The sequence below is a fragment of the Bubalus kerabau genome, chromosome 8, assembly GCF_029407905.1.
Source record: "Bubalus kerabau isolate K-KA32 ecotype Philippines breed swamp buffalo chromosome 8, PCC_UOA_SB_1v2, whole genome shotgun sequence".
In the NCBI taxonomy this organism is placed as follows: Eukaryota; Metazoa; Chordata; class Mammalia; order Artiodactyla; family Bovidae; genus Bubalus; species Bubalus kerabau.
Window position 1 is genome coordinate 11,768,923 of NC_073631.1, and position 17,321 is coordinate 11,786,243.

The window sequence follows — 17,321 nt, forward strand, 5'->3', positions numbered from 1 at the left end:
AAACTTGCCGGGTGACTGTGAGGATTATAAAAGATTAAGTGTGCAAAGTAAATTACATATCAACAAGTGGCAGCCATTATTGCACAATGGACTGAGACCTAACACATTCATGCTGGTCTATTTCTTTCATGAGTGAAGGATCTAACTGGAGTAAGAGCCACCTGTTGCAGATGGCTTCATTCACAATCAATGAAGCCATTCACACTCAAGTTGTGACTCTCATCGTGGAGGGGTCCAATGCCCCTTGGTTTGATGATGTCAGTAATACAGTTGCCCATGAAGTATGCTTTCTTCATGTGAGACTAGACTGTGAGGTCTTTGGTGGAGTGGGGTGGGCTGGAGGGGTATGGTGAGTGAAAATGAATGCTTGCTTTGATGAATATGCTCGCTTCTTAGGACCAGAGGAAATCAGCCACAATTCTTGCTGGTAGGGAAACTGAATCAAGGTACTGTCTCTCTCTTCCACACATAAATCCAGAGCAGATTACTTCCTCTCTGGAATATTCAAAACCTGAGAAGCTTGAGTCAGAACACTGGAAAGAACAGAAGGGAGGAAACTCCAGTGAGGAGTAATAAAGACTCCTGAAGAGTGGGCGTGGACACTGAACTGGACGTCTAGAAGAATGAGGTATAGGATGACATAAGAGGAGATGGGGGAGAGTGAAAGAGAGTTGGAAAAGAAGGAAAATCCATGTGGAGTACACCTTCAGTCTGAACGTCTGAGTCTGTAAGCACCCTGTACCACCTTCTATGGTAGGAGGGAAAACAGAAAATTTGGTGTTTTCAGGTGATACTGCTCAGGGAGACCTTCCTGACATTTCCTAAAGGGAATGTGTGTACTTCCTTTGAATTCTGGCCTTTGAGTTTGATCTGGGGAAGAGTCACCAGGTGAGGAGTGCATGGGACAGAAAGGGTCATGATTTCCCAGCCACCTTGTAAGGCCTTTTCTGGCCACCCTACCCAACACCCACTGATCACCACCACTCCCACACACCATTAATCACCAGAGAGGGACCCTGAGCCAACTGTGGCTAAGACTACTCATCAAGTAAGAGGAATTTCCTCCCTCACCCACTGTGAGAGAGAAAGAGATGTGGCTCTATCAGACCAGGGTTATATGTAGAGTTCTTCTTTGATGTGCTTAGAGAAACTTCCTGTCCAACATCACAGCTATGCTGTTTGGCATGACCTTCTTCCTCCTGCCAACTCCCAGGAACATTCTTTCTCCTTTAATCCCAAACCTTGCAAAGCCTTTTCATTCTCCTGCATGATTCCTACTTTCTCCAGCTATCATCAACCTGGTATCCAATCTGCATTTAATTACATTTCAACTAAACACACACATGCCTAATGCACATCTATTTCCTCTCATCCTTCCATTGGGAAGAGATTTAGAGGTCAGTAATGATTTATGGTATGTATGTGTCTATGCATCTATATATTGTTAAATATATATTATCCTTACAGAAACAGATGCCAGAGTAGCAAGAACTAAACTGCAGCAGTGGGTATTGAGAAAGTGAAGGTGGGTGGAGAGAAAGGAGATTTTTAGACAGCTAATGTGTTGATGTAGAGGCTTTGAAGTGATGGATGGGTAGAGAGAAGTTTTACATTATTTTGCTATGTGATATACTCTTTAAACCCCATGCCACTCCTTCAAGAGTGCCTTCAGAAGTCATCCACATAACTCTTCTAGGTCTCCTAGAATTGTCTTTGGGCATTTATTCAGTCATATGGAGAGCAGAATCAGACCTCAAAGGGATTCTTCCATATTTGGGTTAAAATTAGATATAAGCCAGGATAGCTGGGTCAGAGGTCAAAATAATTCAGAGCAAAAGCCTGGAAAAGAATGATTAAAGAGGCTTGGAATCATCAGATGGCCATGCCATATGCAGGTTAAAGATCCTGACTACTGAATGGGGGGTTCTAGAGCTACAGCTTGCTATAAATCCCTCAAACTGCTAGCACCAACCCTAGATTCATTTTAATAATCCAGCGTCTGGATCAGAGCTTTACCAGGACTGATCCTAAATCATAATCAGGAGCGTGAGGCCAAAATTTTCAGCTTTTTATCAAACATCCCACTTGGTGGCCTTCCTCAGACTCAGCAAATGCAGAACTGAACCCAGCATCTTCACCCTTCCAAATCCCTTGTAGTTACCCAGGCAACCAGGAAAGCAACAGGGATTCTTCCTCTCCCTCACTTTCTACCACCAGTTGGACAGCCCTTTCAGTTGTTTCTACATCCTAAATCTCACTCTATTTTGTTCTTTTCTCTTGAGTGCTATCTCCTCTGTTTCAGATTCCCATTGCTAGCTTCCCACCCAATTTCTCAGCTCTAACCTTCTTCATCTTCATTTTATCATCTCTACTGTCAGCAGAATGATCTTTCTGAAACAATCTGATGGCCCCTGTTTGTCCACACGATACCATATAAACCTGTCAGCAAGCTTCACAACTGACTTTATTGATGGTGTACACAGACATGCCCCTCTGGCCTCACGTGTGACCTTATACTCCATGCTTTTTTCACATCCCCAAGCTGTGATTTTTACCCAGAATATCCTGTGTTCACCTTGTCTGCCTGCAAAATTTGGCTCAAATATTAGTTTCTCTGAATCCTTCCTTGATTCTTCTCAACTAAAGCCATTTTCTTTCTTCATAAGCCCACTGCATCTTGACTGTGAGGTGGTACAAGACAAGGACTGTGTCGTATTTTTCACCGTGTCCTAGTAGCCAAACAGTACTAACCATGCAGATGTTTGTCTCCATTCATTGAGTGATTCGATCTGATGGTCTATGTGAGATACCGTGAACTTGTTTCTACATGCTAACCAGTAAGTTATTAAGATACTTAAAAACTAAACAAAGAGCAAGCTAGGAATAGAAATATGCTTTCTTATTCTGGCTAAAAACAAAAAGCATACATGGTACTTAATAGTGAAATACAGGATGCTTCTCTCTGAGGTCAAGAATAAGACAGGATGTACACTATCACCATTTCTCTGAAACATTTTAGTGAAGGACTGGTCAGGGAAACAGGGAAAGAAAAAGAAATAATAGCATACATAACATATGTTAATCTGTATGTTAGAGGTTAGTATCCTTTACAGACAAATACATAAATATATATATATATATTATATACACACACATATATATATATGTACAATGAAGTTATCTTTGCATATTAACTTCATTATTCCTTTGAACTGGGCTTCTACCTATAGTTTAAGGTCCAGCCAGGCACTTTACTCTCTTTATTCAAGACTGCTCATCATAGCCTCTGGTATAGAATATGGTAGAATGCCAGACATAGCGCAGCTGGGTTGAATCCTGATGGAAAAAGCTTAATCAACCTGTGACTGGTTAAAAAAAAAAAAAAAAAAAACCTGCTTTTTTTCCTTCATGCAATTTCTTTCAAAGACAAGTGAATTTTTCCATTTTTTCAATTGAGATATACATACTGTAAAGCTCACCCTTTAAAGTGTACAGTACAATCGATCTAGATACATCCACAAGGTTGTGAAACCAACATCACTCTCTCTTCCCAGAGCACTTCATCGCCTCAGAAAGAAACATGGCACCATTGGCAGTCACCTCGTCCTCCACTCAGCCATCCAGCCCCTGGAAAGCACTGAACTATTTCTGTATCTATGAACTTGCCTATTCTAAACATCTCAAATACATGAAATCATACAGTTTGTGGCCTTCTGTGAAAGACAACTGATTTTAAAGAAAAATCAGTAACATTGTCAAGTAGAGTTTATAACAGATACAGAAGTAAAAGGAATGCAGTAATAGCATAGAGGTCTAGGGTAGGGGGTGGGGCAGGCAGAACGCAGCCCACAGTCTCCGAGACCTGGGAGTATGTTACATTACACGGGAAGCTGAATGAAGGCCCATAATTGAAACAGGAAGATTATCTTGGGTTATTTGAATGGACTCAGTTTTAATCACATGAACTCTTGAAACAGGAAGAGTGAAGCAGAAGAGTGAAGCAGAAGAGTGGGTCAGAGATATGTGAAGGGAAAAGGATGCTACTCACCACTGGTTGCTGGCTTTGAAGATTGAGGAAGATGGTTACAAGCCAGGGAACGTCATAGCATCCGGAAAGAGAGCAGTACTCAATTTACGGCCAGTAAGAAGTGAGAATCTTGATCCTACAGCCTCAAGAAGCTGAATGTGCCAACAACCCGAATGAATGGGAAATGGAGCCTTCGGAGAGGAACTGAGGCCTGCCAATGCTTTGGTTTTCACTCCGTGAGGTCCGTGTCAGCATTGTGGCTTACAGAACTGGAAGATAACACATTTGCAATGTGTTAGCCTCTAAATATGTGGTGATTTTTTTATGGCAGCAGTAGAAAACTCATATCAAGAGTTGATGAGAACATGCAGCAACTGGACGTCTCAGAGATTCTGGTGGGAGTGTAAAATGGTACAACCACTTTAGAAAACGGTATGACAATTTATTATACAGTTAAATATAAACTTACCATGTAACTCAACAAAGCTACTCTTAGGCATTTACCCAGAAAAGAAACTACATATCCACAGAAAGATCTTTACATGAATGTTCATAGAAGTTTTATTCATAATAACCCCAAATTGAACATAACTTAAATATCTATCAACAGATGAGTGAGTGAACTTATACATTGTGGTATACTCATGCAATGGAATATTATTTAACAATAAAAAGGAAGAACTATTGAAACACAAAAAAACATGGATGAATCTCAAAAACATTTATCTGAGCAAAAGAAGACAGACAAGAGTACCCACTGGGCTCGATTTTTCCCCCATTTTTATGAAGCTATAGAATAAGCAAAACTAAACTGTAGTGATAAAATTTTATTATTTACTGTATGTAAATTATATTTCTGAACTCCCATATTCATTTCTCTGAAGTAATAGGGTAAACCAAGTCAGAGGTTCCTGGCTGCATAGCAGAATCACTTGGGAAGCTTTTAAAAAGCACTGATAGTCAGAAAAAAGTACTAATATTTGGTTTACATGCCCAAAGATTGTCATTTTAATTTCCTCGGTTTGGGGCTTAAGCACTGTCATTTTCTTCAGAAACTTTTTAACTATTTCTAATATGCACTGTGATAATCAGAACTTTAATAAAGTTATTGAAGGAAAAGTCTGCAATTTTGTCTCCATGGAAATTGGCCTCTGGTCTTTAGGAATAGCATCATTGGTAATTGGACTATGGCTTGGAAATTTTGAAGATGTTGGAAGAGTTGCCCAGAAAGATGTAATAGGTGATACAGAGTTTGCCATAATATTAGATGGAAGTCTTTTTCTATGAAGAATAAACACTCAATAGCCAGTCTCAGTTGTCACCATTATCCCAAATGCAGTAATGTTCCCTTTGAGGGCTTCTCAGGTGGCACAGTGGGTAAAGAATCTGCCTGCAAGGCAGAAGACACAGGAGACATGGGTTTGATCCCTGTGTTAAGATCCCCTGGAGGAGGCCATGGCAACCCACTCCAGTATTCTTGCCTGGAGAATCCCATGGACAGAGGAGCCTGGCGGGCTACAGTCCATAGGGTCACAAAGAGTCAGATATGACTGAAGTGACTGAGCATGCATGCAAATAGATGTAAAAGATACATTGTCTGACTTATAGAAACCACCTTCTGAGAAAAAATAATCAGAATATACTTGAATATTTAAAAATTTTGAATTCATTTTGAATTTGTACTAGTTCAAATTTCCATTTTTACGTAACAGACCTAATTGGCTAAAAGCTGGCTATTTCTCTCTTAATGGCCTATCCAAGAGGCAAGAGGCAATTTATTTCAGCTTCTAGACTCTTAAAATGATTGAAGCATCTATGGAAGAACCTTCTCTGCCAGTTCTCAGTGAATCACCAGGAAGACTCATGAGTTTCATGCTTTGAAACTAGTCAACAATTCAACCCAAGTCGGCAATTTAAAAAATTATTTTTCTTTGTGGATTATCCAGATGCCATCTTCCTTATTTCTTTGGTTGTTTGATCACCATTTGTCTGCTTCTCCATTGGAAGAGAGGCTTGGATACTTGAGGGAAACCAGATCATAGTTAAACAAATCTGTTCATTTGTGGGAAGAAGTAAAAACTGTTTCTTAAACAGTGGTTTCAGAATTATTCTAAAATCACTGATGACAAGCTATCTGCATCTTGACACTTTTGATGTGAGTAATGTGTGTATGTGTGTGTGTGTGTGTGTGTTGAGGTGGGGGTGGGGAAAGAGATGGTTATGATACACAGATTTAACAGTTCAAACCTGAAACGTAAGACTAATTCCATTTTTAAAAGCTGGTGTTTGCTGAAGTAGTTTTTTTATTATTATTATTATTTAACCTGCTACCTCTTAGCCATGGAGTAGCTATGAGCACAAGTCAATGTCATTCTTTTAAAAATTATCCCAGTGGGGGCAATAGGGGCCTTAGGAAAGAAAACCCACACTTGTACTATAACATATGGCCTAACAAATTCACAATTGAGTGACTTTTCTTACATCTGTGGTTGAAATTATAGGCATTTCAGATGCTTGATGGTGACTGTAATTTACTGTGAGGAAGTGTATGCTGAGCATCTGGAAGGACATGATTTTACTTTAATCATTTTGATTTAGGTCACAGTAATTACAAGTATCATCATGGTCTATGGAAAAAACATTGATTTTACTGTTAGTTGCCAGGGCTTGTTTCCAGCTTCCACCTGGGGTATCTTTTTTTCTTGGACCAAGTCGGGTTAAATCACCCTTCTGAAAGTTTCTTTGCTATTTAAGTGCCTGGCATGAGCATGGATTCGTAACAAAGGAACAAATCTGTGAATCTGTTTAGCCATACTGATAACATGTTAAAAGATTAAGAGTAGCGGTATTTAAGGGAACTTTAAAAAGCAGTGTTCATCTGACTTAGCAAGTTTATGACTAAATAGATATAGCAACTTGAAAGATCTTAGGGTAACAAACTGTTTCTGTGTCTGACTCTGCCAGGAGTTTTGTGAAAAGCCCCACTAGGGATCCTGCCAAGAAGGCCTTAAGTGTAGAATGGGGCAAATGCCTGGCTCTCAGCTCTTCAGTCAACCTATTTTCTGTTTTAAAGGCATGAAATAGAAAGGTTAGAATAATCATTTAATTCTAAATCCAAAGAAGAGGTTTAAACTCAAGGTCAAAATATCTCAGCCAACCAGAGGCTTTTCCAACTAGAGGGAAGATCTAGGAGGTATGAATACACATACTTCAATATGGAGACATAATTAAGAATGCGTGGCACTTTGTAGATACTCAGTAAGTATTTATTAAGTGGATAACATGAGAATCCCAACCCATCAAAACTTCCTTAGAAACTGTTTGTCTAACAGTTCTAGCATTTAAACCTATCTTACAAATATGAGCAAGTCAATGGTTTAAAAAAATAGGTAGAGTCCCCCAAAGACACTTCTCTACTGGTTCTGCCAGTATCATACCTGTGGGCTCTCTGAGTCTCATATTTTTTATCTGTAGAATGAAGACCCATAACATAGTTTCTTTCTGCATCCCCAGATTGTGGTAAAGATCAAAGGATCAAATAGCAATGCTTCATAAACTGAAGGATGTTGGAAAATGCAGTGTTTTCTCTATTATTCTATTTCTGTTTCCCCATAAAAGATTCTTTACCAGTTGGGCTACCAGGAAATCCCTGCTGGCTCAGATGGTAAAGAATTCGCCTTCTATGCAGGAGACACGAGTTTTATCCCTGGGTCAGAAAGATGCCCTGGAAAAGGAAATGGCAACCCACTCCAGTATTCTTGCCTGGAGAATTCCATGGAGAGAGAAGCCTCGGGGCTACCAGCTCTGGGGTTGCAAAGAGTCAGATATGACTGAGCAACTAACTTTCAGTTTCACTTTTCATAAAAGATGCTCCCTTTGTCTCTGCTTCCCTCCCACATACCTACTGACAAAGGTACTTGAGATCCACACATTGCATTTCTTCTGGACTTTACAAGTGACAGTGCTTTCAGTCATGGGATTGTTTAGGAAGTCTGTACTTGATTATTTCAGGAATGATTAGGCCCATTCCTATTCAGTTGGATTTGTTTGCTCTTAGGTTATCTGCTTTGAAGCCATTTCTCTTTTTATTTGCAAGGGGAGATAGCAGAAACTAAAGGACTGCTGCTGCTGCTAAGTCGCTTCAGTCGTGTCTGACTCTGTGCGACCCCGTAGACGGCAGCCCATCAGGCTCCACTGTCCCTGGGAGTCTCCAGGCAAGAACACTGGAGTGGGTTGCCATTTCCTTCTCCAATGGATGAAAGTGGAAAGTGAAAGTGAAGTCGCTCAGTCGTGTCCAACTTAGCGACCCCATGGACTGCAGCCTACCAGGCTCCTCCGTCCATGGGATTTTCCAGGCAAGAGTACTGGAGTGGGATGCCATTGCCTTCTCCAAAACTAAACGATACCAACATTATATTTCCTTAGAATTAGGGACATGAGAGACTTCAGCCTGGACCCTGCTGTTATCTAAGCAAACGAAGAAAAGTTTAGTGGTTATGAGAGACTACAACTGCAAACAGCAAAGCTGGGCAATCCTTGGGTCCTTTTTCATTATTCTAGTGTAATTAATTTGACTAATAAAAATGTTTTGAACTTAGAAGGGTTAAAGGCTTTAGTTAAAACAGGGATGATCAATTTCCCCACCCTTCCTATTCTCTTTTTTCCTTGGCATTTGACAAGCAGCATGCATATGTGTGTGCTCAGTCGCTTCAATCGTGTCAAACTCTTTGTGACCCCATGGACTGTAGCCCACCAGGCTCGTGGAATTCTCCAGGCAAGAATACTGGAGTGGGTTGCCATGCCCTCCTCCAGGGGATCTTCCTGACCCAGGGATCAAGCCAGTGTCTCTTTGTCTCCTACACTGGCAGCTGAGTTCTTTACCACTAGCACCACCTGGGAGCCCCTTGAGAAGCAGTGTTAGCTTCTGAGAATTCCCAGAGCCTACAGTGAAGACATTTGGTGCTATGGACTCCTTGCAAATTCATGGTTCTGTCCTTCAGATTCATTCTTGTAGAATCCATCAAAGACAGCTCTTTATGAAGAAAAACTCTTCTATTAGATGCTTTTAATATCTTGATTATTTAAAAAATTAACAATTTTAATATACTCAAATTAGAGTATATTCTGGACAGATAAATTAAGGAATACTTAAGGGGATTTCTGTCATAGGAATTTGAACTTCATATTCCTCAGATAAAGAATTCATGGTGGCAGTCTCTCAATATAAATTCCCTATTCAATTAGATTCCCAATCACGATAATTCCATTCACCTTGCCAGTGTGTGGTTTAGAAAAGGAATATGACTTAATCTCAACCAATGATCTAAGGAGAAAGGTCTGCTAAGAGGAGCGGGGTTTTCCAGGAAAGGCTTCTTTGCGCCTAAAAAACTCATGAGGAAGATGTGCGCCCTTTATGTCCTGTGGACAGGGTTATGTCCAGATGTCACGCTCAGAGCTGCTTGCAACCGTCTTGACATTCACCCCGGGGATGAACACAACCGGAAGCACTGCAGAGCTAGGGGAGATATCAGACTGGAGAAAAGGCTCTGAGAAACTGTGTTCCTCGGAAATAATAAGTTATTTAAACCTCCTTCAATAGGGTTTTCCTATGAAGCTGCAGTTGAAATCACCTTAACTGAAAATTTGGGTGACAGAAGCCCTAACTTTATCATTGATAATCCATGCTTACATGCTCATGTCTCTAAAATCGTTCCAAAACATGTAATTTGTTGATACATGGCCAGCCCCTATAAATTTGCCTGGAAGGAAATATGGATCTCAGAGCAAAGAAATAATAATTTTTATAAAAGTTCTTCTTAAAGAATCTACTCTGCTTGCTTCAGGTAGGTTGGTTAAAGGATAAAATTACCAGATGAAAGTGAAGGGAAATCAATCAAGTCTACCGAGTGCCCAGCCCCCTTCCAGGAATTTAGGTAGGTAAATTATTTGTATTATTTTCATAAGGAAGACTGTTTGTACTCAATTATCTATTTCTAAAGGAAGTATTTTTAATTCCCAGCCTGATAACTCTTACTTAATAACTCTTACTGTTAATACTTAGGGCAGAGAATGTGCTTGATGAATTTGTGTTGACTTTTCTTTGCTAGCCAACATGAAGGCAGCTAGACAATGCCAAAATCAGCACTAAAACTATTTCTCATGAGTAACAGCAATAATATTCTTTTCCTTTACAGAACCTTTAATCCAAGAATCTTGAGCCTATATAAACATTTGTTCAACAATATACTCAGAATCTCAGTATTTGGTTATTGGGGAAATTCAACTAGTTTGAAGAATATGGAAATAAAAATAGAACCCAGAATCTTGACTCATAATGGTCTTTGAATACTATTGTTCCCACCTAACCATTCAAGGAAAATAAAAAATTACAGAGGTTTCAGCAGGATAAACAACTAAGCTTTTCCAACCCCAATTGATGATTCATTATTTCTCTTGCCTTTTAAGATTATATTTAATTTTTTCATTTTTATTATATTTTATTTGAGACACTGGGAGCTCTGAATGCCAAAGGATGGGGAAATTGAGCTGATTATGACTATCTCAATATCTTGGATCTACAAAAAAAAAATTGGCAATATTTGATGAATAAGGTTTCTTTGGATATTTACAGAGCCTCCTGTTGGACTAAAGTACTATCAAAACAACCTTTCTCTTGGTTCTCAAATAATTCTCTAAATTGAAAGCAGGAAGAAAGTCATGGAATCAAATTTTGGAGGACTAAAATGATGACGCATTAAGTTTCCAATATTCTGGGGTTCAGCAGATTATGAAGAGAGCTTTGAATTCCACTATTTGGGATTTACGATAAGTCAGCAGAAGGTAAGTAGGAGTTTAAGAAAATTTATAGTGAAACTAAGATTTCATGACTTTATATTTAATAGACAACAAGCTCTCATTGAACACAAACACAAATAGTCTGATCATGAATTAATCATTTCCAAATAAAACTAGACCCACCAGGGTCTCAAACTGACAACATTTTGATTAATTCATTGTTGGTTGACTGATGATTATTCTATTTTGATCCACAAAGGGTTTGAACTGAAGTATCTTCTTAAAAAGTAATCAGATCAGATCACATCAGTCGCTCAGTCGTGTCCGACTCTTTGCGACCCCATGAATCGCAGCATGCCAGGCCTCCCTGTCCATCACCAACTCCTGGAGTTCACTCAGACTCATGTCCATTGAGTCAGTGATGCCATCCAGCCATCTCATCCTCTGTCGTCCCCTTCTCCTCCTGCCTCCAATCCCTCCCAGCATCAGAGTCTTTTCCAATGAGTCAACTCTTCGCATGAGGTGGCCAAAGTACTGGAGAAAGTAATAGTACTGCATTAAAAAAGCAATTTTATTTAACTCATTCTGTTTGTGTATCCCTCCATTTAGGTCTATGTTGGCCAGGGGCCTGATTCTGTCCAGCACACAACTAGTCAGTTCTCAGAAAGCAGCTTGATGCTGAAGACCCTACGAAGATATTCCCACATGTCCCTGAACCTGAGTTTACAGGGGGAGAAAAAATGCAGCTTTTCCTTTAGTTCACATTTTATGCCTTCCACCAAATTTTATTCTCAATCATCCTTGCCAGGGACCTACACTGCAGCTGTGATGTCATAATGCAAAATAGACACAGTAAAGCTGAGGCTTAACATGGACACCCAAGCACTACAGAAACAGATCTAGATTTAAAATGTGTCACCACTTACGTTTCAGTGGAGTGTCAAATTGTGTGTATTATTGGGTGTCTACATTTGTCCTTTTTTTTTTTTTTTTCTTTTTGAAGATTAGGGTTAGGGAATCGCAGCACGCCAGGCCTCCCTGTCTATCACCAACTCCCAGAGTGCACCCAAACCCATGTCCATTGAGTCGGTGATGCCATCCAATCATCTCATCCTCTGTCATCCCCTTCTCCTCCTGCCCTCAATCTTTCCCAGCATCAGGGTCTTTTCAAATGAGTCAGCTCTTCGCATCAGGTGGCCAAAGTACTGGAGTTTCAGCTTCAACATCAGTCCTTCCAATGAACACCCAGGACTGATCTCTTTTAGGATGGACTAGTTGGATCTCCTTGCAGTCCAAGGGACTCTCAAAAGTCTTCCCCAACACCACAGTTCAAAAGCATCAATTCTTCGGCACTCAGCTTTCTTTATAGTCCAACTCTCACATTGATACATGACCACTGGAAAAACCATAGCCTTGACTAGACGGACCTTTGTTGGCAAAGTAATGCCTCTACTTTTTAATATGCTGCCTAGGTTGGTCATAACTTTCCTTCCAAGGAGTAAGCATCTTTTAATTTCATGGCTGCAGTCACCATCTGCAGTGATTTTGGAGCCCAGAAAAATAAAGTCAGCCACTGTTTCCCCATCTATTTCCCATGAGGTGATGGGACCAGATGCCATGATCTTAGTTTTCTGAATGTTGAGCTTTAAGCCAAATTTTCACTCTCCTCTTTCACTTTTATCAAGAGGCTCTTTAGTTTTTCTTCACTTTCTGCCATAAGGGTGGTGTCATCTGCATATCTGAGCTTATTGATATTTCTCCCAGCAATCTTGATTCCAGCTTGTGCTTCCTCCAGCCCAGTGTTTCTCATGATGTAATCTGCATATAAGTTAAATAAGCAGGGTGACAATATACAGCCTTGACGTACTCCTTTTCCTATTTGGAACCAGTCTGTTGTTCCATGTCCAGTTCTAACTGTTGCTTCCTGACCTGCATACAGGCCTCTCAAGAGGCAGATCAGGTGGTCTGGTATTCCCATCTCTTTCAGAATTCTCCACAGTTTATTGTGATCCACACAGTCAAAGGCTTTGGCATAGTCAATAAAGCAGAAATAGATGTTTTTCTGGAATTCTCTTGCTTTTTCGATGATCCAGTGGATGTTCACAATTTGATCTCTGATTCCTCTACCCTTTCCAAAACCATCCTGAACATCTGGAAGTTCATGGTTCATGTACTGCTGAAGTCTGGCTTGGAGAATTTTAAGCATTACTTTACTAGCCTGTGAGATGAGTGCAATTGTGCAGTAGTTTGAGCATTCTTTGGCATTGCCTTTCTTTGGGATTGGAAGGAAAACTGACCTTTTTCAGTCCTGTGGCCACTGCTGAGTTTTCCAAATTTGCTGACATATTGAGTGCAGCACTTTCACAGCGTCATCTTTCAGGATTTGAAATAGCTCAACTGGAATTCCATTACCTCCACTAGCTTTGTTCATAGTGAGGTTTCCTAAGGCCCACTTGACTTCGCATTCCAGGATGTCTGGCTCTAGGTGAGTAATCACACCATCGTGATTATCTGGGTTGTGAAGATCTTTTTTGTACAGTTCTTCTGTGTATTCTTGCCACCTCTTAATATCTTCTGCTTCTGTTAGGTCCATACCGTTTCTGTCCTTTATTGAGCCCATCTTTGCATGAAATGTTCCCTTGGTATCTCTAGTCTTTCCCATTCTATTGTTTTCCTCTATTTCTTTGCATTGATTGCTGAGGAAGGCTTTCTTATCTCTCCTTGCTATTCTTTGGAACTCTGCATTCTTTCCTTTTCTCCTTTGCTTTTCGCTTCCCTTCTTTTCACAGCTATTTGGTTAATTCATCAATCACAGAATATGGTTAATTCATCATAAATATAACATGCTCCTTTGAAAAGATTGTGAATTATACAGTTGTTCAATATGGTATTCCAAAATTTTTAATTACAAAATGGTGGTTGATAGTGTCAATCAATCTACATATTTGCTGTGTTCTTGTGTAGCTTATTGGTTCTCAAACTGTGATACAGGTGGGCCATCAGATCAGATACATATTTGCTGTGTTCTTGTGTAGCTTATTGGTTCTCAAACTGTGATACAGGTGGGCCATCAGATCAGATCAGTCGCTCAGTCGTGTCCGACTCTTTGCGACCCCATGAATCGCAGCACACCAGGCCTCCCTGTCCATCACCAACTCCTGGAGTTCACTCAGACTCACGTCCATCAACTCAGTGATGCCATCCAGCCATCTCATCCTCTGTCGTCCCCTTCTCCTCCTGCCCCCAATCCCTCCCAGCATCAGAGTCTTTTCCAATGAGTCAACTCTTCGCATGAGGTGGCCAAAGTACTGGAGTTTCAGCTTTAGCATCATTCCTTCCAAAGAAATCCCAGGGCTGATCACCTTCAGAATGGACTGGCTGGATCTCCTTGCAGTCCAAGGGACTCTCAATTATCCATTTAATAACTACAACTAATCTTTAAGGTACTAATACTTACCAAACTTTAATGTAGGATCAAAAATGAATATATACCACTACCTGAGAGAATTATGAAAACACTACTCCTTTTATGTTTTATATATGCATAAGGCTAGATTTCATTCATATGTAATAAATTAAATGACACACTGTAGCAGATAGAATGGAAGAGTATCTGTGAGAATATAGTTATCCTTTATTAAATTATATTTATAATAAACACATTATTTTTAAAATGTAAAAAAAAATCAAGATATAAACAACTGAATTGGACCAAGTATACATGATAAAATTATCAAAATTTTAAGAAATTCCTATAAGCTATCCCATTTAAGAGGGGTTGTGGATAAGAAATATTCACACTCTACTCAGCTGTTCGAAATGGTTGAGCCAACTTTCCTACTGTCCCATGCAATAAATCCAAACACCAACAAACCAGGTCCTCTGTAAGCCTCTTCATTATTATGCTCTCTACTAAAACAAAGTACTTTATCTGGCATCAAAATTTTATTAATACTCTGTTCACACTGCTCTTGCAACAAACACTTCTTTGTGCATGAGTTTTCCATATGGGGTGCAACATATGCCATTAGAGGATGAATATACTGATGCAAGTAAAAAAAAAAAAAAGGCAAATTAATTCCAGAACCCAGTTACAAATAAAAGATGCCATTTCCTTATTTTTGAAATGCAACTTGTATAAAATGTCACACTGGGCTTTATTTGTGGAGGAAAAGCGTGCTGCAAGTTCATAACCGACAATTTTTCTCACTTGACATTTTGTTCATTGCAAAAATGCTGAACAGAATTGTGGGCAACTTCTTTCCACTGCTTCTGGCTAGTCCAGTCAGTACATCTTAATGTTACCATTGAAGATGAATGAACCACCCAAGGTTTTAGCAACTTGATTCCAAAAATCTCTGTAATGTTTTGGTAAAAACGCAAAGAGCCAAAGTTTGAAATTTCCTGGATCAGAAAGAATACCCTTTCCCAGGAGGACTTGAAGTACTTCCTTTTTCTGATTGAATTGTTATTCTACAAACCCTCCTTGAAAATCTTGGTCCCCCTGCCAGAAATTGGAGAATAAAAGGAAGACACGGTAAAGCCTTCTTAATTGTTATCCATAAAAATTGTCATAGGTACATATTTCACTGAGTAATTATTTGCTGGAACACCTTATCCAATAGAAGAGACATTTTTACACATAAGATGATTTCACTCTCAATCAGCACATCTAAGCCAGTCTACTTCCACAGTTCAGACTGAAGCTGAAGTAAAACTTTTTCCAAGTAACTGGATAAAATGCAAAAATTAAAGCAAGTTATAATGGTTATGCAGGGCACAAGCTGAATGAATTCAAGATTTGTGTGTGTTTATTTTTATTGAATTGGTGGGTAACAGTTTATGAGGTTAGACTTAGCTCTGGATATTTCCATGGATGCTGACAGAAACAGCATACTGCCCCTAAAATTCTGATACGACATTCATTCTTTGAAAATAGCACACACTTTTTCCATCACCTTTCAGTCCAGCACCCGATGTATATAGGGCAATTCACAGATAGTAAATGGAGGAATAAAAAAGGAATAAATAGTGTTGACTTTTTGGTAAATGAAGCCTTTCTTCTCTTGGAAGACATAACCGTTCATTTTCATACAGAGTGCTCAGAAAGAAAAATAGAAATTAATGGAAAAGATTACTTCTTTAACCCCATTTTAAAAAAAGCTGAGACTCCTCCTGGAATATAAAAACTAAACTCCTCTCTGGAATTTAAAAATTGGTCTTAAAATACCTTTGTCCCCAGCATTTTGGAATTAAAACAGTATTACACTGCATCCTGGTCTTCCCTGGTGGCTCAGCAGTAAAGAATCTGCCTGCCAATGCAGGAGACATGGGTTCAGTCCCTGGGTAGGAAAGAGTCCCTGGAGAAGGAAATGGCAACCCACTCCAGTATTCTTGCCTGGAGAATCCATGGACAGAGAATCTACTGTCCATGGGGTGGCAAGAGTCTGACACAACTTAGCAACTAAACCACCACCACCATACTCGTATGAGGGATCTGGGATGTTTTTTCCTCTCTACTGATGTTAATTGTCACCTACCTAGTAAAACTCTAAACCCATAACCTTTTATTCCTAACATGTATCATTCCTTCTATAGGAATTATCCTGAGGAAATAATGTCTATAAATTCTGGCTATAATAGTGTTATTTATAATAGCCCCAAATTTAAGGCATAATAAATATCCACAAATGTGATATGGAAGATAATCAAAGATTTACAGCAGTCAGATAAATGCTCAATGAAGAAACCCTCTGAAACCCAATAGGAAACCTTTGTGGTGTTTTAACTTAACATCATCCCACCCAACCCCCTCTAGTATAATGACAGTCTTAAGGGCAACAGCCTACATCTCTGGTATGGATTCCTGGTGCTGGTGAAAACAAAGAGGACTTTATTCCCAAAGAATCTATTCCTTTTTATGCAAATAGATTCAGTTTTCCAATTAAAAGACATTGGCAGAAAGAATTTTTTTAAAAATGATTCAACTATACAACTATACTATAGTGTCTATAAGGGACTCACTCACTTCAGATTCAAAGGCACAAACAGGTTGAAAGTAAAAGCATGGAAAAAATATAGTCCATGCAAATAGTAACCAAATGAGAGCTGGAGTTGCTATATAAGTATTGGGTAAAATAGATTTTAGGTCAAAATTATTATAAGAAACAAACAAGGACGTTGTGTATTGGCAAAAGGGTCAATGCATCAAGAAGACATAAAAATTATAAACATGTGCACACCTAAAAACAGAGCCCCAAGATGAAGCAAAACTTGACAGACTTGAAGGGAGAAATAAGAAGTTCCATAAATAGCTGGAGACCATTATACCCTACTTTGAGTAATGGATTAAACTATTAGACAGAAGATCAATAAGAAGATAGAGGACTGGAGTGATGCTGCAAACTAGACCTGAGACACATACACAGAACATTCTGCCCAACAACCATAGAACACATACTATTGTCAAAGACACTGGGAACATCTTCCAGGGTAGACC

General features: G+C 39.4%; 1 long non-coding RNA gene across 1 annotated transcript in view; it reads right to left on the minus strand.

Moving 5' to 3' along the window:
* LOC129658857 (uncharacterized) overlaps positions 1 to 17,321 on the minus strand; it is a 442,729-nt gene that overhangs the window by 182,179 nt on the left and 243,229 nt on the right. The window contains exon 4 of the long non-coding RNA XR_008717538.1: positions 4,049 to 4,296. This is a non-coding gene — a long non-coding RNA (uncharacterized LOC129658857). The remainder of the gene's footprint in view (positions 1 to 4,048; positions 4,297 to 17,321) is intronic.